At 43.7% G+C, this 14389-nt stretch overlaps 1 protein-coding gene across 1 annotated transcript in view; it reads right to left on the bottom strand.

The window, feature by feature from the left end:
• The window catches only part of CSGALNACT2 (chondroitin sulfate N-acetylgalactosaminyltransferase 2), a 34607-nt gene extending 20475 nt beyond the window's left edge, over positions 1-14132 (bottom strand). Inside the window, exon 1 of the mRNA XM_074154785.1 lies at positions 14091-14132. The gene's annotated coding sequence lies outside the window, so the exon portion shown is untranslated. The remainder of the gene's footprint in view (positions 1-14090) is intronic.
• Positions 14133-14389: the final 257 nt, after the last annotated feature.

Genomic DNA, 14389 nt, shown 5'->3' with positions numbered 1-14389 from the left:
CCTTTAAAGAGAAAGACTGTTTGTGCAACCAGTTATGCTAAAAAACATCGAAATTTTAAATTCTACCTGGAGAGCTGAAGGGGTAAGTTAGTTCACTAAAGCAATAGGGACTGAGCCAATTTGAACATCAGCTCCCTACCCCTCCCCTCCCTCCACCACTCCATTTTTCCCACTTGTGCTGAGAAGACTCATAATAAAGGAGTTAGACCCAGATTTCCTCTTGCACCCTTCATGGAGTAAGGGAAGCCGCTAAGAATCTTAATTCTCATCCCATCAGAAAAGGAGGGTTTACAAGTCCTTTATTTCACCACCCTCTCTTTTCAGAAAAGCACTAGTTTCACATATTTACAACCCAAATTTGATATGAATTAGGCCTGGCACAGCACTATTTTAGGAATTCCACTCACTACTCCCAGGCTGTAGAAGATGTGATTATAAGAGAAAGCAGGCTATGAAACCTCAGAACTAGAAAAAGCACACAGGATCCCAAGAATCACAATAGGAAAATTAGTTCAGTGTCACATGGTACATTCTGAAGTTTATAAAAGAACACCACTGAGATTACCTGGAAATAAGTAATCATGCAGAGATCCCTAGGATCAGCATTTCAGTGTTTAAAGACTAACTTCCAAATCTTTAAAGTGCACATGCTGATATTTCATTTTTATTTCAATTCTTTGAAAGTCTATTTGATCTCCAACGAACAAGACATCTGAGGCTTATACAATGCTTAAAGATTTGCAAGTTTTCCAGAAGCAACCGGTTGTTATTCTTTCTGCATTTCCAGGGGCCTTATGTATATTCAACTATGGAAATGTTTCTGTTCCTTACAAAAGAGCTCATTGAATTCTCTAAGCACAAGGGAATAGACCAGCATGCTAATTGAAAATGCTTTTAAATTTGTTTTTATTATATTAGCATTCTGTTTTGGTTCCTTGTTGCAAAGGATGAGTATGTCTTTCTAAAGAGAGGAAACATTCACACTTAAAGCAGTGATCTAATTCAGTATGCACTCGCCTCATGCCAGACTGTATGGACATTCCTCATTTTAGCATGTTCTACGTTAGACATGTCCTTTTCATTCAGCATGCCCTAGATGGCCATAGTTTAGCTGCTTATGAAATTCCAGCTGATTTTCATAGTTATTTTATTGTTCATAATTTCACCCAGATGCCACAGATATTCACTGTCTTAAGCCCCCTCTACACACACACTGCTCTCCTTGGCCAGTTATACAATGAAAACGAAAGGTCCAATATCATCCCTTGATTATTCCTTCTTACTCTGAAGAAGAGTGTCACTGAAAACAGAATTGCTTGTGAAGGTTAGAGAAACATTGCACGCGCAGCTATTTTCTCACTTGCTGAAAGCAACACAAAGCAAGCTGGGCATCTTTGCTCTCACGGACAATCTTTGCATAAACCCTAGAGTGGGAAACCTCAAACCATACTTTAAGTACACAGAAACACATCATCTCTGATTAGACAGTGTGCTGAGGTATAGCTTCAGAAAAGACAAATTTGTTCAGGGCTTTATTATACACTTCTAGTCAAATGAGTACCCAAGTCAGATTTTTCTGCTGTTGGGAAGGTCAATTGAAAGGGAAAAGCAAAGAAGAGAAAAAATATCCAAGAGAAGAGTTAGAGGCCACAGTTCTCACTTTCCACAGAAAGCTAATCTTTAGTCTAGTACCTCACCCTCATCAGACTGACTGTAAATAACATGTTTTTATCACAATTCCACCACCTGATTTGTTTTCAGCTACAGCTCTGCCTCCCGAGCACACATGCACATGCACTGCTGGATAGGAGCAAAGTGGAAAGCCATTATCAATTTAGGGAAACAAGATCTACATCAAGAGAAATCAGCAGAAAAGTGAAAATAATCACAAGGTATTTTTAGACCTTACCAGTTTAATAATAAATCCTGAAGAATTTGAAAGTTGTGCTTATACACATTGTAACCACTAGCCTCGGAAATCAATCACATCAGGCACCAGCAGCAACTGATTCCCACCTTTTGAAAGTGTAGATGATGGTACACAGTTCCAATTCATCACAACGTGCAAGGTTAGTTTGTAAGCACAGAACCTCAGCTTTGCTACTCACATTACCTGACTGACACTAAAGTGAATTTTTCTTCCAGCTACCTCTTATGATTTTCATCAAAATGTCCTCATGTCCTCCTCTTCCCCTTCACAGCATTCCCATCGCGTGGCACGCTGCCCTGGCACGCTCACGTGGACAAACCCGTACAGGGCAGAACCTGCAAGAGCACACCTGCAAGGGTGTGCAGAACAAGGGCAGAACCTGCAAGTCCTCAAACAGGACAGAGCAGTTCCGACAAAAAGTGATTTTTCCAGCCGTTGCACATCCAAACCAGAAGTCCAAGAGTTAAAAAAAAAAAAAACAAACCACCACCAAAAAAATGAAACCCCAAAACAATTAAAAAAATCCCAACACAAAAAAAGACATCTGTCCTGGGAGACTAGGTGACAGAATCCGCTCTTCATCATATCTACCTCAACCCCACAAAATCTGTGATCCTAAATTCTTATATATTTATATCAGCTCAACCTGGTTGATAAATATGAAAACCAGCTGCATTCAGCCCGTATCCGTCCATCACACAGCAGACTCCAAGCAGCATCAGATACGCAGTCGCCTGTGTTTCTGCAGCCAGCCTCACCTGGCTGCTCATCAGCTAACAGCCAGGGATAACGCCGAGCTATCGGTTTAGCACTGATCATATTCACTCACAGGTTTGGGGGTTTTTGTCTCCCTCCGCTTTCTTTGTTACAAACTCCCACTGGTAAACACTGCCAAAGCTAGTCCCACAGGGAGGGGGCAGGGGGACAACTATGACCGCCCACTGATCACTAAGCATCTCTGCTCATTTTTAGTTAAGGACACAGGGAAAAAAAACAACCCACCACACAGTCAACACAAGACCCACTGCCTACATTACATGCTCTCTACAACTGCCTGAAAGGAGGTTGTAGCAAGGCGGGGGTCAGTCTCTCCTCCCAAGTAACAAGCGATAGGACAAGAAGGAATGGCCTCAAGCTGTCCCAGGGCACATTTAGATTGGTTATTAGGAGAAATTTCTGCACTGAAAAAGTTGTCAAGCACTGGAACAGGCTGCCCAGGGAAGTGGTTGAATCACCATCCCTGGAGGTATTGAAGACATGTAGACGTGGTGCTGAGGGACATGGTTTAGTGGTGGTTTTAGCAGTGTTAGGTTTACAGTTGGACTTGATCTTAAACGTCTTTTCCAACTTGTACAATTCCATGATTATGAACAGCCTGTGATGACTATCAAGTGCTCGAGCATATCTGCAATAGGTAGCTTCAGACATTTGTTTAGTCCCTAAATGGGAAAGAAAGAGAGTCATGCCTTTGGCACAAGGATCACAGCAGTACTCACAGTACACCAGGGACTAGTAGCTCAGGCATGGGAACCTATAGGAAAAAGCTACTTCAGTGGTGGGTGACAACAATCACAGGATGTATTGCTCAAAAACGTAATATTCCTTATGCAAATGTTTTATTTTAGAAAAGCAACATTATGTTTTTGTCAGTAGAAATGTTGTCCTCCAAAGTAAAATTGAGACTACCTCTCCACAAGTTTCCCCAGCCACGTTAGAGACTCCAGTACATGGGGAAGATATATAGGGTTTCTTATCTCCCTTGTTTCATGCAACAGATAACTTGCTCTTAACACTAGAGAGAGACTTTATCAATTGGAAATTTTGCCTTTTTCCACGCTCTGATCCTGTTTACTAATTGCATCTCTTCAGGAGATGTAACCGAAGCAGCACACTTCATACCAACCTTCTTTAAGAAGAAAAGATAGAAAAGAGTAGGGTTTCATTTTAATAGTAGAGTTCAATCATCGTAAGATCAAGTCTACCTATGTTTAGCCTACGAAGGTCAATCAAGCAGGTCTTGCTCTTTACAGCTTTCTCAAACCCCCTCTTGAAATTTCGTCCTCAGTTTCAGCAAGTTCACTGGCATGTGTTTTTAGAAAAACAATCAAGGCAGTGCAAAGGACCTGTCCTGCCCTGCACCACATACCCCTTCCCCACCCCGCGTACATGACCAAAAGATCAATCATCATGGCAACCTGACAGAACAGGAAATAATACGGGTTTTGTTGTCTCTATTCTCAGTGCCACAGCTAACGCAGCAGGAAAGCAGGCAGAAGGTGACATCCTACAACCTAGAAATGGGGATGTTTTTGCAACAACAGTCCCTGAAAAAAGCAATCACCCTGTCATCCTCAAAAGAAGGAAACATTAACTGTACTGCAACAGCTTAAACGCAATCCTTACATAATCTACTGTGACATGACAAGGGAAAAAAAATGGCCTTCTGCTGGAGTGGTTTTATCTCCCATAAGTTAGAGAAGCAAGCAAATTATTGTCTGTCCTGGCACTTGTTGTTCCTACACAAAACCGAATCCATTACACAGTTAAGTGGACAAATGAAAGAACAACATTATTCACAATATTTACTTTATACCTAATCCAAAATAAGCAATGAGTTTATGAATAGCAGCCCTGCTTTGGCTTCAGCGAAGCCAGAGCAAGCCCATTTGTCTGGAAACTGCTGAATTGAAATTGGAACTTGAAACCCAACCAGCCAGACCTTAACTACACTGGTCAGTATGATCCTATTTCAGATAAGGCCAGGAAATAAAAGTCAACTTATAGTCACTTCACTGGTTGTATGAAGAGACATCTGCTTGGCAAGAAAGAAGCTAGGTAAAATGTCCTAGGTAAGACCAGATGAAGGAGTTTGGTTTGTTTACTTGCTTGGTTTTAAGCTGTTATTATTGGTTAACTATTCTGAAAGATGCTACCTTCACTTCCGTAAGATAAATAACTTTTCTATTTTATACACCTTTTCCTATAGCTTATGCTATTTAGCTTGCCGTAAGCACTATTCCCCTTTTTAAATTTGGCAAAACCCCCACAAACTCCAAACTTAGAGAAGCAAGTCTTCTTCCCCTTACTGTAAAGGAATTAAAGGAGCAGCAATATTATATGACTACACTTATTTTGCCTACCCTATACATTGTTAAAGTTCAGCCTAGAAATGGGAACAAAAGCACAAGTAGCTACCTTAGTCCAATTATCAGGGAAGCACTTTCTACTAGTATTCCTAACGTCTCATAAACAGTAAGTCATTTTTTACACGAGCATGACCTACTGTTATCATGTGCTTTGAAATAACCTTATTAACAATATAACTGTCCACAGGGGACTGCATCAATTATATGGGCAACTGTAACCTGGCAGTGATGTGGGTGCACAGTCCAGGCCACACCACCCGAGCAACCTTACCCAGTGGATGGCAGTACCCGGGTCTGTTCACTGAAGGCTGCCAGAACCTCCAAACACCGCACATGGCACTACACACTCCATCGAGGGCAAAAGGACAGCTGCGTTACCCTGGAGGACAGCTTAAGCAAAACTAAATCACAGCACTTATGGCAACTTAAGCTTATCTTCAACGATGCACAGTAGTCTCTGTTCGAGTACGTGCTGCAAAATCTTTATACTCCTTTCAGCACGACAACAGCTGCAGCAAGAAGCAGAAATAAAACTTACGATGCACAGTAGTCTTCAGAAAGGTAATGCTGTAGGTGGCTTTTTTTTTTTTTGCACATCTGTTTTAGAAGGACATAAAAACCAGTTACACTTAAAGTGCATACTGTGAATGAGGAAAGGTAAAATACTCTTTAGACACTCAAAGTGTCTAAACACCTTGAAAGGCCCCAGCTAAATATTTCCCCCATACAGGAGGAACACGGTCCAGCAAACACAGAGCAGTAAAAGGTAACTAGTGATCCCAGCAGGGGTGCACAGCATTTGCACGGCAAACCTACATTTTCACCCATGCCATTTTCTATTCATTAAAAAACCAAGCACTAAGAATGACTGAAATTGTCCATGGTGGGAGTGGTAGCAGGCAAAACCAAAGAGCTGAGAATGATGTGGCTTTCCTGGAATTGGTTCACCCAAGTACCACACCTAACTGTGTTCTTAGAATCAAGTCTTCTTCTGTTTTCTCACATCTCTCTAATTATCACCTAGTTCTCTATGCACGGAGATCAAGACAACATAGTTACTGTTCCCTGAGCATAGTGAAAATATATATGCCAATATATGTAAACTCTCGTGCTATTTTTAAAGGATAGTTGTCATCCAAGTTCACGCAGGGAGCCAGTGGAAGATTTCCCGCTGTGGGAGGTAAGGAGAGAGGTCATGCATTCAGCTTCCTTACACTTGTGAAGCAAATCTGGGAATGCTGTAGAGCAAACCAGATTCCCTTTGAGGCTCTCAAAGGTAGCTAATGGGCAGTTATCACACACAGATTTCTTATTTTGCTCTATGAAAAGAAGAGCTAGAAAAGGACAGTTCTTAGCCAGGGTGTTCCTTCTAGAAGTTGCACAGCTAATTAGCCAGAATTTTAAAAAACAGACTAAATCCTGCGGAGGAGTTGGATTTTTATTCCATTTTATTTTATTTTAAACCAGTTTAAAATGCAATTTGATACAGAAATCCTGAGAAAAATGCTGCCTTGAAAATCAATCACCCTAAAGTTTTTCTTAAATAAACTGAATCAGTTAGCTTAAGTTCACATGTGGTATTCAAACCCGGGCTCACTTTGCTATTCCTCAGTCCATGAGTCTAAGATGGAAGAAGGAACAGAACCTACAAATATTTCTAGACTGGCTAAAAATCAGCATAGTAGTTTAGATTCTGCTTTCCGCACAACAAATCAGCCATGAATATCACCATAAGTGAAAGCTGGATGCCAAGCATTGAGAAACATCTGGTGCGTTCCAGAAGCACAGCTAGATGCTCTTATGTCATCTGTAATTTTTCAATTTGACATTACAACTAAGCATTAACTTACTCTTAAAGGACTAGCAACACCAGGCTCCACTGAAAGCAGAGAAGCTAAGAGCTTGTCAGAACTATCTACCTTGATATTCGTTTGTCTTTTGGGGTGTGTTTTTTCTCAGTTGCCTTGCATTGAAAAAGGCACCAGTATGAAAACTAAAACCACCAAACACCCAACACTTCGCACTACCCTACCCAATCTCTGTTTTGTTTTTCAAGTCCCTGAAGTCAGTCTTTGGACCACTTGGACCATCTTTCCTCTTCTCTTCAGGAAAAGATGATCATGATTTGGAGGGGAGCAAAGCCAGGAGTTTCTGTAGACCTCTGTTGAGTTTTTGCAGATTCCTTGTGTGATTTTTTCTGTTGTTCTCATATTGCATGATTTTAGTAGGTTTCTCTAGTTCTGCTTCACAGCACGGTCATACAGGTTGTTACCACAGACACTTGTCACAATCTATTCAAAGTGACACATATGACACATGGTCCTACTGACAGCAACTTCTCTTATTCTATTTGAACACTGGTTTAAACTTTTGTTACATTCATCTCTTGTCCCATCAGACAGTTGATTTAAATCCCTATCGTACTTCCACCTCCTCATCTAGGTAGGTAAAACTCTAGTAGAAGCTTAGGACCTTACACAACCAAGGAGCAACTCCCAAGGGTTAAACAGAAAAAATTCAAAGTCACTGGATTATGTCTGCAATCTGAAAAAAAAAAAAAAAACCCTAAAGAAACACGCTTAGTAGCACTTAGCAGCAGAATCTAATGCAGCATTTTGTATGTTAAAACTCGGTCCTTTTCCAAACACTGGGAGTGCTGGGGCAGTTTGCCCCACAGAGACATCTTCCTGGAGCGCTGCTTCCAGACTGTGCTGGGAAGAGGCAGGCACACCAGTAGTGCCAGCCTCTGTCCAGCCAGCACCAACCACAACCCACACGCGTCCTCCTACTTTGCAAACTGTACATTTCTTCTTCAGAAGACTTCTATCCATATCAGAAGCTACAGAATCACAGAATCACAAAGGTCGGAAGGGACCTTAAAGATCATCGAGTTCCAATCCCCCTGCCATGGGCAGGGACACCTCCCACTAGACCAGGCTGCTCAAAGCCCCATCCAGCCTGGCCTTGAACACTTCCAGGGATGGAGCATCCACAACTTCTCTGGGAGACATGTTCCAGTGTCTCACCACCCCCACAGCAAAGAACTTCTTCCTAATATCTAGTCTACATCTACCCTCTTTCAGTTTAAAACCATTACCCTCACATGAAAGATGGACTATATCACTCAGCAGTCTTAATTTCCAGTCTGCCAGAGCACTAGGAAGCCATGCAAGCAATCTGCTGCCCCAGGGCTGTGAGTAGTATCAACGGTGCTGACAAGTGTCTTATAATTTTTGACACCACTGCCTGGGGAAACCTTTAAGAGACAGCAGAAGTGCTACCATAAGTCATCTGAAAGCTATCACCCAAAATGCTCTTCCAGGACAGATTTTATTTCATAGAAACTGATGACTTAGCCCTCCATATAATTCCAAAGACTCCAAACTGTGCTTAAGACTAATGTTAGTTTTGTATTTTCAGTGTGTGCTTCAAAACACATGCTCGTTTACCTCATTTCCTCCACTTTAATGCAGCAGAGTTCCCAAGGAGCTTCAGTTGCTTCCTGTACATCGCCGCTCAACCCCTGCTCTTGCAGCAGCAACACAAACTCAACCCAGAAGAACTAAGTATTACCTCTACTGTTTCTACAGAGGAGATACATGTACGCAGACACCAGATGCAGACTGGAGTAGCAGAAGATCTGCCTCGTTAGTTATCTTGCTACAATTAACTGTCACATGTTAAATGTCATAGGACATACCCACAACATCTGCAGACAGAATTACTTGCAGCACCTCTGTACAGCAGCTCTCTCACGGCTTCCTGCAACTGCGCACCCGCGAGCCAGAAACTGTCCTTCCACGTCCTTCTCTTGCAACTGGCATCGGAGAAATTATTAGGGCCCTTTTTCCTTACAAGATTATCTGGGACAAGTCACCCTGATTTCCAAATCCTGTTAATAAAAAAGTAGCCTGGCTTTGTACACAACTTTTTTGAGAACGTGGGTGTCCTACAATATTCATCTTTCATGAAAGCGTTGATCTACCGTCTTGACAAAAAGCCTGATTAACAGCGCAGACACATTAACCTCCTTTTGTGGTTGATACTGATTTGTCAAAGTTAAGTACAAGAAGCAGGTATCTACATAGGGATAAAAACCTAAGCTATTTAGCAATTTTACCTGGGAATATTTAATACATGCAAGTACTGTATTTCTAAGTTAACTTTTAACTCCTAGCTGTTTCTGCATTGTATTATTTTACCTTTGAACACACCAAAAAACAGTCTTGAGTTATGTTCAGCTGAATGAGAGGACTGTTGCCTATGACAGCACCCATCTCCAGAAGATTCATTAGCCATGAAAGAATTTTATTTCTGTTCTACAACTGAAATATCAGTTTCCTTTAACAGAAATTCCCTGTAGTATGCTAGAGAAGAGTAAAATTAGTTCCCTTAGTTTTTGGGGGAACCAGTGCCAAACGTGTCTGCCCCCCCAATCCCTCTCTCGGGGTCAGCCCAGCCATCCCTCCGCTGCCGAGATGGATGAGCTCTGCACATTTTTTCTTTAGGTGCCTTGTGCACTGGCACTCAAACTCCCACAGGTAAACGTTCCTACGTCTATTGAAGGAACACATTAACTGACAACTTAGGTCATTTCTGGCCATAGTAGAGAAGCTGACGGAAGACTCACTTTCAACGTATGCTGGCCATCAGGTGCTGGTCCGGGCTTTCCAGACTGCTGCCCTAAGTGACATCCCTGCCAGAAAGCCCAGTACTGTAAAGGAGAATGATCCTCTTCCGGAAGCTGCTTCACCAGTGAAAACATCACCACTTAGTATGGGGGAGGAAGAAAGGGCAAGAAAAACAGTGAGACAGACCTGCCCTTTATCACCCACCCACTCTACCAGTGAAAGACTCATTTAATATGAAGGAGGAAGAAGGTGAAAGAAAAACAGCGGCAGACCTGCCCTTTCTGTCACCCACCAACACAGCTGCCAACAGCAAGATCCTCTAATGCACCTACTGAGGAGACATGCCCATCCACCGCCGCAGGGGGGGAGGCAGATGGGGTCCAGGCCAAGAACTCCCCAGGACCACAGCGGGGGCGAAAGAAGGTGAATAGACCCAGAGGAGCAAGGTGTTGAAAGGCACATTTACTGCAGGCAGATGCTAATGAGTAAACAGGTTAATCACTATAGTTATTTTTGATTACAGTTGGAAATGATTAAGAATGGCAGGAAATGGTTAGATTAAAAAAAATACTCTGTGCAAGATTTCCTCACACAATAACTTCCTCGCCTCAAGTCATATTTGGATGCTCTAAACTTCGCTTTGAAACACTGATGCTCCATTGATGCTCTTTCCAAGGCTCGCATTTGCACTGCCAGCACCTGCAATGGCTTGCCAGCTTTACCAGCTCACTAAGAGGAGCTTTAGAGCATTCTGTTCATGAATGGGAAAAGCCTTTAAAAACAGGTAAGATAAAGCAGAGAGCATTCCAAGATACTCTTCCCAACACACTCCACTCTGAAATAATTGGGGAGCCAGCATCTCCTGCCAGCCTTACCATACACAAAAGAAAAGCAGCATGGACAGCCTAGTGCCAGCACAGAAAGACTACAAGCTTCTCACACATATTTTAGTGTGCCATGTTTTCATGTGCAGCAAAATCTTTCAGGATTAGGAGAAAAGCTCATTTTCCTTTCAACTTCTGATCTTTAGCGACTACATATAGCTTGAAATGATTATCTAGTTATTTTTTTAAAAAAAAAAAAAACAAACAACAAAACCAAACAAAACCACAACTTTCTCAGCTAGCAGTGACCATCAGAAACACCAATTCAGATGAGACACATAAGGTATAAGATACCCAAGAATTACTATGCTGTCTAACCCGTCTGTCTACATTTTTAGGCATACGCAAGATACCCGCAGCCTTACTATAAAAATGTTTAAACGGGCTTAGATGATAGCAGCAGCTAGATGCACCTAGAAAAGGCCTCAGACAGTATCCTGTCCTACTTCTTTAGCACCAGAAGGGAGTCAGGACAAGGAGGGCTGCAATCTGCAGTACTGTTCCTGCCTTCAGAAACATTTTCCTTTTTTTTTTTTTGCTCAAAAGAGCTTCATAAAAAAAGAAATTAAGACTATTAAAATCATTGTACACTTTCAAATTTTCCTAATAAACAGTAGTATTAATGGAAGTCCTGGGCTTTTCTAATCATCACTCAAAATGAAACTGTTCTGGCAGACAATGAAAAGTGCCCTTCCGCAAATTCTTCTTGCAAGCTGTGGCTATAACTCAGAAGTAAAACTATATTCCCATTCCCTCACAAAAGCATTACATTTCTGAACATCTTGTGAGTTACAATTTCACTTTCCCATTTCCAGCACTAAGCTTGCAAGAACATAATTAGTTGCATAGACAAAGCACAGTATTTTTTCTTTCTTATAAAAGCTATTATGCTCCTGAAACATTTTCTTTCCACTGTGCCCTTTGAGAACTTTTTTTTTTAAATACTTTTTTTTTTTTTAATAAAAAGTCTTGTGCTTGAAATCCCTGTCTATTTGTTATTTTATTTTTCCTGAAGCAAGATTATTACGGTCTCTTCCCATACTTTTATTCTGAAGGGCTGGTCCTCTGAGAGAGTAGAAGACAGAGGAGCTAACTGAGAGCCAAGGATATTATCAGCTCCAGTGCCACCCAAATTTTTATCCAAAGGCTGAGTTTCATCCCACATCCATGATCCTGCCTCAGCATTATTTAAAGAGAAAATACTGCAAGTCATAAAGCTTACTTCATAATGACAGACTGTTTCAGAGCTAAAAAAAATATTGTGCAATTTGTTTTCTGCAGTAAAAAAACCTGGCCTCATACTTCTCATACCCTCCCTCCCCCAAGTTTAGTTTTCTCTCTTTTAAAAAAGTTCAGATAATTCTGGTGATGCTTTTTACAAAGAGGTCCACAGAACATTTCTGGTAAATGCGGGAAGTAGCAGATTGTGGTACAGGGATAGAAACTGTTGTGCCAGATAGGCTTGTGGGTTTTCTTGGCAACAGACCACAGCTACTTATCATTTAACTATGCCCTCAGATGATGTTTCTCACTGACTTGGGAAGACCCGTATCCTGGGGCTGGAACTTAAAGCAAAGAATCTAAATTCAAGAATAACTTGGTGCAACTTCAACCTTGATGCAACAGCCTTAATGATAGGTTTGGAGTTTTCTGTTTCTTTTTTGTTGTTGTTTTCTTCCCCCTTTAAGTCTGAGGAAGACACTGAAACAAAGTCATGGGACCAAGATTCATCGTCAACTGATCTTAATCACACTGAAGATTTCATGGGTTTCCTCCAGGAACAGACGAGCTAAACAATTTCTATTTGTGCTGCACAGTCCTGTACTTCAAAATCATTGTTCTTCCTTCCATTCTCAGCTTACCGATGGTTTAGGACAGTGGCGCTGTAGCAAGTCAGTGTGGGTCTCCTGATACTTACGATAAGGACTTACTGGCAAGAGTCTCCCGTAAAAGCCTCAGGGTATAATTGAGGCCCACAGCTAACACCCCGTCCACAAAACGCATCTACCTCCACTGACAGCTACTGGGAATACTTCCAAGCCGCCACCTTTGACAGTGTTTGGGGACTCACTATCTAGCTAATAAATAAAGGGAAGCCAGAAGTTTCCTTCAAACACACTAAAGCATGACAGGAACTTTCAGCTAGTATAGGCTGGAAAATAAGAAATTGTCTTATGGGCCCCAGCATTTACAGAAAAAAAAAAGAATTTTTAAATTTTTACTATATGATCCTAAGCTTGAAGGATATTCATTCTGTGTTAAAACAACCTCACTCCTTTTTGCAGCTCTCCCGCATTACCTATCAGAGCAATAGAAGAGACTTGGTCCTTATCCATCATCTACAAGCTTAGCAGAAGAGATCAGTGTCTCAATTTCTGCCTGACAGAGGGACATGAAGAGGAAAAAACCACAAACAAACAAACTACAAAACCACAGAATAAAGTAAATGTTAATTAAGCAGATCTGTATTATACTTCACTGAAAACATGTAGCATCAAGGTTAACATTTTGTATACTCAGCTTTAAAAATCGTCTTGAAAATTTTAATGCCCGTTTTTGCTTTAGCATTCCTCCTATAAATGACTTAGTTTCAGAATGATGGGTTACTTTTCAGGACTCCTAACAACGATACAATTTTATTTTGGATGTTCACCACCAAAACGTTCCAGCTGTCACAGTTTACAGGGGCACAGAACTGAGGGAGCAAGAGCCTGGCTGACAAAAAGCAGGCGATGTTAACCGTGGCTGAACAGCTCTAAGTATCCCACCGAAAATAATTAAGTGCCCTCTAATCACCCCTTCACCTATGGGGGGGGGGGGGGAGCCGGTGGAAGGAACTGGGGTTCCTGGCGGTGTGCGCTAGTTGGGCTGCAATCCCCGTGCCCCGAGGGGGGAGACGACACGCTGACCGCCACTATCGCCAGTCGCGACTAGACTGGGGGGGACGGGGGGGGAAGGAGCCGCGGTGCCTTCTGCGGGGAGCCCCATCCCCCCCCCCCGGCCCCGCACCTCCGCCGCGTTCCGAGGCCACTGAACACAATGGAAACGCAGCCGCGAGGAGGAAGAGAGATGAATTTTATTGTGGAGATAGCGCTAAGATTAAAAAGAAAAAAAAAAAACCAAACAAAAACCACCACCAAACCGACCCAATTGGGTTTGCAGGGCCCCCGCCACCGGGACGATTAGGAGCAGCCCAGATTAGCGATTCCATCTGCTTAACCCCCGGCACCGCATCCCACCCCCGCGCCGCGGGCCGCCCCCGGCCCCGCAACGCCCAGCGCGGCCCGACCCGCTCCCGGCCGGCAGACGGGGACGGACCCGCCGCGATGCCTCTGCCCGCCGGCTCCCGGGGCCGCTTCCCCCGGCGGCAGGGAGGAGACGACGGCGGCGGGCCCGGCGAGGGCGGGTGAAGGGAGGAGGAGACGGCGGCGGGCGAGGCGAGGCGCGGGCCGGGGAGGGGAGCGGGAGGGCCGGAGGGGCGCGGGGCGGCCGTACTCACCGGGCGGGCCCCGCCGCCGAGCCGCGGCCCCACTTCCTGTGCGCTGGGAAACGAGCGGGCGGGCCGCCGCCGCCGCCACCGCCCTTAAAGGGGACGGCACCGGCCGCCCCCCACCGCCTCCGGGGCGGGACCGGCCGCCGCCCCCCGCTCCCCGCACGTGTGGCAGCCCCGGGGGGGCCGGCGGCCGTTAACGGCGGAAGGGAGGGGCCGGCGGGGCCCCGCCGCTTCCCGCCCATCGCCGCGGGGAGCCCCCGCACCGCACAGCACCCCGTCCTTCCTCCACACGCCCTGAGGCCTCG

Source organism: Numenius arquata, chromosome 10 (genome assembly GCF_964106895.1).
Source record: "Numenius arquata chromosome 10, bNumArq3.hap1.1, whole genome shotgun sequence".
NCBI lineage: Eukaryota > Metazoa > Chordata > Aves > Charadriiformes > Scolopacidae > Numenius > Numenius arquata.
This window is presented reverse-complemented; position numbering and strand designations above follow the sequence as displayed.